General features: G+C 39.8%; 1 protein-coding gene across 1 annotated transcript in view; it reads left to right on the top strand.

The window, feature by feature from the left end:
• Nucleotides 1–8509: 8509 nt before the first annotated feature.
• atp2b2 (ATPase plasma membrane Ca2+ transporting 2) overlaps nucleotides 8510–9758 on the top strand; it is a 119362-nt gene continuing 118113 nt past the window's right edge. Inside the window, exon 1 of the mRNA XM_032512774.1 lies at nucleotides 8510–8745. The gene's annotated coding sequence lies outside the window, so the exon portion shown is untranslated. The remainder of the gene's footprint in view (nucleotides 8746–9758) is intronic.

Raw genomic sequence — 9758 nt, 5'->3', positions numbered from 1 at the left:
AATAGCCTATGTGACAATAAAATTGGTTTGGTTAAAATCAGCAAATAATCATGATAATTAATTGTGATCTCAATAATCATGATTATCATTTTGGCCATAATCATGCAGCCCTAATTGGGAACAATCAGAGATTCAGTATTTTGCCCAGGGACACTTCAACATGTAGACTGCAGAGGCCAGGGATCAAACCCCCGACCTTCCAATTGATAGGCGACTGCTCTCTTACCGCCCTACTTTAATGCAATGGAAAGGATACACTGCAGCAGCTTCTGTCTCTTGTTCTGTATTTGTCAAACTTGACATTATGGACTTTCTCAACTACAGTCAGACAGTGTTCACTGGATACATTCAGCCTTTATCCTGTGAAGGACACATTTTTTTAAATCAAGAACACACCAACGCCTAACAACTGTTATATGTCTGGTTTACCATTTTAGCAGTACGGCCTCTAAAATATTTGGCTGCTCGACCTGTAAATTGACTGCAGTTATGCTAATAGCCATCTAGAAAAACTGATGTTTCTTGCAAACAGTGTCCTTCAAGTGTAGCTACTAGATTGCACTCTACCCTTAAATAAACAGCCACATTTTAATTAGCTTTTATTACCCAATTCAACTTTGTGGTACTGTTTACCTTATTATGTAAGGAAGGTCCAATTAGGCTATTGTTGGCCATGCTGTGTCAACTTGCCTGATTTCTAAGTCTTGGCAAAAGACAACTTTCAGCACTTGCAGTTAAATAATCTAGACTCCAGGGTAAACTGCACATTAGAGAGCTTACAGTGGGCCGTGTGTGTTGAGTGCATTCAGGTTAAACCTTTTGCTCAACAAAGCCTCTAGTAAGACTAAAGGCTTTCATTTTTGAGGAATTGAGCTTTATAACAATGTAAGGGACAAACTTGTAGATAACTAACTTGCAATTAAATAGAAATCCTCATCCTCGTCTATATATGACTTTCAATTGCTCTTAGTGTCATACATTTCTGTATATGTTTTATACATGCATTGTTTTGGGGATTTTTCATACTCCTAGGCTTAAAATTCCTGCCATGAATGAGGCACAGCAGGTACCTTCTGAGTTCCTGCATGCTTGTGCGGCATAAAAAAGAGTGGGACATTTTTTGGTTGCATTGTGGGACTGCACATCATGTTTGTGAAAGGGATAGCTAATTGTTGAATGCTCAGTGGAAGAACAAATTGAATATCTCAAAATAGATGCAAGTCAGGGTCGTTACTACTTGGGTCCAAAGTTAGATTCTTATTCTTTTTACATATTACCCCCATTAAAGGCAATTCAGCAGGACAGTAATCCTAACTATACATTAATGGCTATCTTTTTACTAGTTTATACTAATTTTTTTTATAGTCTAACAATAACATTTTCTTCACCTGACTTCAATCCAACAAAAATGTTTATTTACAGAAGACCAGACTGAAATCAACCCTCAGCCAAAAAAGCAAAAAGGGAAGATAGCTGCAGTACAGGCTTGGTATAGTATCATCAGGGAAGATACCAAGTGTTGCCTGATGTCTACACGTTGTACATTTTAAAGCAGGATTTGCAACCAACTATGCAGAGGCTGATTTCAAACAGAAATGATTAAGAACTGAGACTCCACTGCCACGCCTATGTAGGAGACTAGACTAGCGGCAGTGTATTGATTCCAATAAGAGAAGTGAACGTGAACACTGATTACGATTGATTCTTTCGCCCCATAGTTACCAAGGCAAATATTGGACTCATTTTTCACAAGTCACATATCTCCCGAACATTCTGAAACAAAATGGCATTTTTCAGTAGAACAAATCGGGAGAAAATGAACTTTGTTTGAGTCCTGTTTTTGTCTCAGGAACAAACTCATTCGAGATCTGTTAACACAGATAAGCTAACTAATGTTCCTGAATGCCGTAACAAAACAAATTTTCATGATGCTAAATACGGCTTTTAGATGCGTAAATATCTAATGTTTGCAAAAGAAAATAATAAATTATGCCAAAAAAAACAACTATACACATGACCGTTCACTACACTTTCAAACAAGACCACGGCCATTCAAGTGTGTACTGTTTTTTTTTTTTTTAACCATGTGCAGCTAATACGGTATCTTAGTTATAGAGAATCTTTGATACAAAGGATTTGCAACCAAATACTAAATATGATGAGTTTATGTTAACTTGTTACTCTCCTAAATATTGGAGGTTATATAGTTATTCTGATGTGGATTTCAGCAACGCCATATAAAATGTAATTTAATTTTAAATGCAGTGACAGAGAGAATACACAAAAAAACTTTTTTGACAGCACTGTGCAGTATGTAACCTTTCAGAGAGAGAGTGTTCGAAATGTTGCAATTGCATGTGACACTTGACATTTGTTTTGTCGGATTAGGTAACACACTTAGGACCTGCTGTCAGAACGAGCAGATTTCGTGTAAAGTGGAGGGGTGCTCTCCAATCATCATTTTCTTTGGCAGACAATGCATAAAAATACAGTCAAATTCACAATTTCACAAATTAATTACCCTTACACTTCCAAACTGTGATCATGCACTGTGCTCATGGAGCAACATTTAACAGGCAAATGTAGAACAATTTTGAATCATGTGAAGTAAAGAAAAGTTATAAATCAGTTGATTTGGGGCGACCTGTAGCTCACCAAGTTAGAGCGTGTAGGCTGAGTCCTTTGCAGCGGCTTGGGTTCAAGTCCGACCTGTGGCCCTTTGCTGCGGGTCATCCCCCATCTCTTTCCCATCTTTCCTGTCGATCCACTGTCACTATAAAAACAAAAAAGTGAAACCCCCCCCCCAAAAAAAGCAGTTTCATTCGCATGTTATGCATTGGAAATATTCTCCCCTCAGCATTGATTGCTCCGTCTATTCGGTTTTTATCAAGATTTAGGTATAACCATTATTGAGGTCCCACTACTACTACAAGGTCAAGGACAAGGTACTACTGCAAGCCAAATGCTGGTGAATGGTGCAAGTGGCTGGTAGACTTGCTTAACTCTCAAGCCAAAAAAAAAGTAAAATGTTAACATTCACTAGCCATTTGGCTGGTGGAATAAAATGTTAATTTCGAACCCTGCATACCAGCCCCTAATACTCTCATTTAGCTGAGTGGTAAGTAAGTTAGTATGATACTAGTACTGGCTACAGGTTGAAGGTGGAGCATTGCTGTCATCAGCATTTTGTACACAGCTTTTGTTAAAGTGGAATGTGGACAAATCTGAAATTGCATGTTTGCAAGTGCATTGGCTTGCTAAATACATAACTAACATTTGCTTACTAACAGCTAACTTGTCCTCTCTGGTAGACAAAGAGTGCTAAAATAATCGTTTGACATGATTAGATCTTGTGTTTTTAGCTAGCTAACCATCACTTTGTGGAGTTATTTTCGCCGCGGGGGGGGGATGTGACTTAAATGTGCTTCCTCTTTATAGGATGGAAGTGGGCCATAGTGGGATGTGATAAGCCAGTGTTCAGATGACAGACAAACCAATCATGTGATCTCTGTCCTCTCTGTGGGCCTGTCAGTCAAAGACCAAGGATGTAAATGGCCAGTGTCCATATGAAAGACACACAAGTGGGCCAATGATGTTTATGGGCCGATCAACCTGGAGTGCAGAGTGTTAAGCCTACAAAAATAGACCAGCCCACCGGGAAATCTCCTGTTACTCCCAATGGCCAATCCGTGCCTAATGGTCAATCAGTCATTTGATTGTTTGGCTTTGCAAGCTTTGGTCTCACTAAAGTTCACCTGAAAAGTGTTTAGCTGCAGTGGCTGCTGCAGGACTACCAGTAAGAGGATGCATGATGATGGGTACCACTGTAAGCAGTTTAATGCAACATTCATCTCCCAACTTTGAGCAGACAAATTATTTTTTCACTGCCTCTTGATTTTTGAGTGCTTTTTGGCTGCAGGGATCCGATCGTATGCCAAGACATGTCAGTGTCTGTGTGAGTTAGTTTTTTTGTATGTGTACACACCTTTCTACCATACCAAGTCTACAACCAACGGTAACAATTACACCCACCTGAAGAACAAAACAAACTAACATCTAAAATTACAAATAATTTACTCTTGGTTGGCTATTGCAGAGCTTTAACACAGTAAATGTACTGTGCAATCTTTGAAGCAGCTTGCTTCTAACAACTAGTCCAGTAAAACCTTGTTTCTGTTCTGAGGTGTTTCTATTTGATCCCTCCTTATATATAAACTACTACTGGGATTTGTTTGGACGTGAACAGTTACCAATGTTCCATGAGGTTGCCAGCAAGGCTGTATGTGGTGAAATCAAATGTTTGTACAACTATCCTAAGTTGTACTATTTCACGTTCATTTCAAATGTAATCTTCCTGTAGTGAGAGAGAAGATGTAGCTTTGTCTCTGTTTAAAGTCAAGCTGATGTGCTCCATCTCACTGTGGGGAGAGGTTTGAATATTGGAGGCAGGCCAGAGTAGGCATCTAAGTATAGTTGCGTGCATGTGTGTGTGTGTGTGTGTGTGTGTGTGTGTGTGTGTGTGTGTGTGTGTGTATGGAATGTATCTGTGTGTGAAGGTTTGGGGGGACTGACTATTTACAGTTCAGCCTGTGGGAGATGTCAAAGTCCAACAGAAAGGGCAGGGGGGGCGGGAAGACCTCCACTCTGCCACATGTGTCGTCCTTTTCGCTTGGACTTTAACCACAGTATGTGTGTGTGTGTGTGTGTGTGTGTGTGTGTGTGTGTTTGTTTGTGCGTGCACAAACACTGTTGTATCAAGGGTGCTGAAAATAGTCTCAGTGCATAAGTAAAAGAATATAACACTCTTGCTCATGCACACACAATTGTTCAGGGGAAATCTAGCAAGATTATCCTTGTGGCTCCCCCCATAGCTGGTTGTTTACAAGGCCAAATACTTTCTCTTCCACTTATAGGGATTCATTATTTTGAGAGTGGAAGAGAGAGAGCTAAAAAAAAAGAAAACAAAAACAAATGGTGAAACATACTTATATTTTACTTTATTTTACTTTGAATTGAAGAATGATTCAAAACTCTGATTACTTTTCGAAATATGAATGTGTTGAGATATTTCCAAATTAACAAGTTATTCACCTTTGGCCGCCCGGATAGCTCAGTTGGTAGAGCGGGCACCCATATACAGTATAGAGGGTTACTCCTCAACGCAGCAGGCCGGGGTTCGACTCTGACCTGCGGCCCTTTGCTGCGTGTCATTCCCCCTCTCCCTACCCTACAATGTCTTCATCTGTCCTGTAAAAATAAAGGCTGAAAATGCCCCCCAAAAAATCTTAAAAAAAACAAGTTATCCACCTTCAGATTCTTAAAGGCTCACTCACTAATCTTTTTAAACATGTAAATTACAGTTATTTTCCACCCAAATTGATCCTAACACAATGTCCATTCACTGGCCTTTGGCAGTGCTTTTTATTTAATTTGCTCAGTTCTCATGAAGACGGCTTAGTATTATGAGATGTGGATGAAAGTTCCGGTAAGCGGTAAGTTAAAATGAGCTTTGTCAAATTATTACTTCCAAGGTCAATAATGAACTCTCAAACAGAACTGTAATTAAATAATTGAGTAGATGAAACATAGGCATTTTTTGTCATTCTTAACTGATAATGAATATAATCCCTCTCAAAATGATACCCTGCCCACACATTTCTTTTCACTGGGCCTTTAAATGCCCAAACTCCATGCCAGGCTGCAGAAATGGAAGAAATGACGTTTCACTTTAGGGTCTGCTTGAGGCGCTGTGCTTGTTTAAACATCCTCAGCTTCCCAGCCCAACAATACTCTTCTGGCAACTGGCTTCCTCATGGGAGCAGGTGTTTACCTGCTATGCTCAAGGGAACCTAAACAGCTGTAGTGTTAGAGGTGGAAGCGGAGCCTAGCTCACATTAATTTTCCTTTCCCTTGTATTTCTCAGGCAGTCAAGCAACTTGAACCCAAAATGCTACATTCAATACCATCCTTCTGTCAACACTTGGTTGCCTGCAATCTCTCAAAAAACGTTTAAACAACAACCTACTATCTACTTTATATTTAAGAGCTTGTTAACCATTCACTTCCAAGTGACTTGTGTACCATAGTTAATAAAACTAAATGAATCAATTGTGTTAAGTTGTATCATTAAACAGGTAACTCAAATGAAGCATTCTGATATAGCCCCCAGTGCTCTCTCGCTGCATGTCTGTATTGGCCTCTCTGTGTCTCCTCTCTACTGCACTGCTTGACTAAGACTGCGTAATGACGTCTCATGCTGTTTTGTGGTCAAATTGGTATATTGAGTTGATTTGACACATTTGATGGTGTTTCCATTCAATTTTGAACTGAATCGCACAACATTCAAGCTGACATTTGCGTACAAAGTTTTGCCAGACAAATGAGTAATATTGCACAAATTGTAACAGTGCTTATGTGTCAGCTGATAGCAACATATGGAGCTATAATAAGAAAACAATGACGCTATCAACATATTGCTATGATGATGTAGATGCAGATGCACGTAAATGCCCGACAAAGGCGGCCTGTGGTGTGGGAACGAGAGATCGGGATTTAGAGACACTTTGGAAAACCCGGAAACCCTTTGGTTGAAGCATTTTCAGATTTGACCTGTTGTGTAATTTGACTGGCCCTTCCCTTGATCCTTACAAGCCATGGCCCTCCGGTTCCAACCGAGAAGTGTATCGTCATCGCGCTCTACAAACTGGCTACATGCTCAGAGTACAGCGTGGTAGGTGAAACTTTTGGGGTCAGCGAGACCCCCGTGTGTTTACGCCGTGTGCAATGCCACACGAACAAGGATGATGGGAAGTACCTTCCTGGAGTGGATGAGGTGCATTAGATCTCGCTGCGTAAGTCCAGAGCGCACCTTGTGCCACAGATGTATGGCACGAAAGATGGTACTCATGTCCCAATTAGACCCCCTGCTGAAGGCTGCAGGGATTTTGTCTATAGAAGGTGCTGGCCATCAATCGTACTGCAGGCTGTAGCAGACGATCGTTGCGTTGTGACGGACATTTGCATCGGAACTCCCGGCAGTGTGCATTGGGTGCGTGGTTTTCGCCACTTCTGACCCATACAAGTGCATCTGATTAACCATAAAATTACCTGAAACTTAATTACAATTCATTATTTATTCGGCAAATAACGTTTCCATCAGCGTTTATTGCATAAGCCGTACATAGATCAAGAGAAGATCCGATGAGACCGAATGTATAAAATGTGACTCAATATTCATGAAGTTCAATCAAATTTTACTTTTTCCTTAAGGCAGTTTTCATTTAATATCACTTAGTTTTCATAAAAACATGTGGGATGGAAACATATGGGCTGAATCCACCAACATTAAGAATAAAAGAATGTCTTTCATCTTATCCATAGTCACGTTGTTTCCCTAGTATGTAGTGCGTTCATAGACTGTCTCCCGAGATGGGCCAAAGCGCGCCCGACCCGCCTCCACGTGGTTTACGGTGACGTTCCGCTGACCGCGGCTAGTCTATGACTCTAACAAGCATGTGTTCAAGACTCGTGTAACTCGTGTCTGTGCAGTAGACCAAAGAGAAATACAGTTTAGATGTTTGTGTGTTCGGCTCTCAGTACTTTTGTAGCATCTAATTGAATTTCTGTGGTTCGAAGATTAGTTTGTCCTTTGTGAACTGTTAGTTTGCCTGTTCAAATATCTGCTTTATTTGACCGTTTAATGTTCACTTTAAGCTGTATAGGAGTTGTGTTGATTTACTGCTTATGAAAACCCAACATTTACTGATTATGCAGCTTCGTAATAAAAGCTTTTAAATAACAAAATAGCTGGGAACTTTTATTGTGAATCATTTTTAGGAAATGAGTAGTGTATATCCACCGTTTTACATTCGCTACTTTGACAACTAGTCATAGAAATGGATTTAAACGTTCCCGACTCAAGACAAGCGAGTTACAGTTAAAGACACACCTTCAGGTGGTTACACCTGATATAATGGAGATGCAAATCCCTGCCATGCTGGGCTGGAACACTGAGTTAAAACCGAGTCAAGTCAAGCCAGCACATGTATGGAAAAGGAGCTTACGGTCTGTAACGCTCTCTTGCTCTATATTTTTGACCAATTTTTGAGTGAAGCTCAACTAATGTTTAGTGACAGACAGTATAAGCTAATTTACATGTGCATTTTACTTACATTTTTGTCTCCAAAAAAAGGAAACTAAAACCACAGAGAATGCAAACAAAGCATATACTCATCTTTTGCAGAACAAGAGGAATCCCTTTGAGTGCAAAGTTGATGACTGTCAATTTATCAGTATTTTTCCAGATTGACCGAAGGTTCTGGCTATGTGTATGTCAGTGAGTGCTCTAATTATAAGAGGTCATGCTAGCAGGTCCTATATATACTCATATATACTCAGCTCAGTCCCTCCCTCTCTCTTCCTTCATCTCGCCCTCCCTCCCTTCCTCCCTCCCTTCATTTGTTCTAGGGACAGAGCCCTAGTGTGAAGCTTCTTGTTCCTGTTTTTACCCGTGCAGTGCAGCTTTCCAGCCGTTCAGAATGAGTTGGCCTATGGCAAATACACTATCCATGTGGCGTGGAAAAGCCAAGTTTGGCCTGCTGTCTGCTCCTGCTACAAGCTCTCTAGGTTATATTTAGTCTTGGACAGGCCACCCTGCTACTACAACTATCATCAGCACCAAAAGGGATACCTGGGGGAACGGTACCTTGCACCACCACCACATGTTCCTCTCTCTGCTGTTTCACTGTAAGTAAATCCTTTTGAAACAATGGCATTTCTGTTGAATTTAAGAGTCTGGTGTTACTATGGAGAAGGCACAAAGGGATTAGTTGGAAGCAGTTACACTAAACCTGACATGTAGTTCAGTTTTTGTAATCCTTTAATATGGTTCTACTTGATATTCCTGTAACTACTGTGGTAACAGTCAATGTCACTGTATGTCTCAATGTATCAGACTGCCTTTGAAATGGGCTCAATAATCAGCACTGCTCTAGAGACCATGTTGTGGAAAGAAACCTGAGCTTCAAGAGTATTAGTTTTTTATTTGTGGTCCAAAAGCAATGAGAAGAGACTGGCTTCTAAGTGACTTTGTGGAATATAATATCTGGTCTGTTATGACATAGTCAAGGTATGAAAGTCTTGAGAGTCTGTACAAAGATCAAGATTGCCCTTGAAAGCCTTTGTTCATAACAACTGTATGTTACCTACAAACCTTATTAAGACTGTAGTGTTAAAATAATCAAATACGTAATTTCTTGTTTTAGTGCCCTTTTCCTTTTACAGTTTTTTACAATTGCTATGACAATTTTTTCAATACTTTTAACAATTTACCTAAACTTACCAACACAACTACACACAACTGGCAAAACGGTTAACTTTACTCTCAAAATCATACATTGTAAACTAAACTCTAACACTAATTTTCAAAATACAATAATACACTAACACAAAACACTATGTTACAAAAACACTGCAACACATGTCTCAAAATCACATAATTCTTCCAAAAACACTACCACATGTTCTCTCCCAACAGGAACATTTAGTCAGTCATAGCCCAATGTCATAACAAGACTAATATCAGGTGGAATAACAGAAACTGCATTATTTTATGTCAGGTCTGCCCTTATACAATAGCTAATAGTATATTGTATTGACCCTAGATTGTGTTTTACACTGCAGTTTCTCTCGAAGCCTCTCCACATTTTGTTTTGTTGGGTTTAGTAAATGCATGCATTTTGTTTCTTTTGCTGCAGAAA

Source organism: Etheostoma spectabile, chromosome 4 (assembly GCF_008692095.1).
Source record: "Etheostoma spectabile isolate EspeVRDwgs_2016 chromosome 4, UIUC_Espe_1.0, whole genome shotgun sequence".
Lineage (NCBI taxonomy): Eukaryota > Metazoa > Chordata > Actinopteri > Perciformes > Percidae > Etheostoma > Etheostoma spectabile.
Note: the sequence above shows the minus strand (reverse complement) of the source record. Positions and strands in the feature narration are given on the sequence as shown.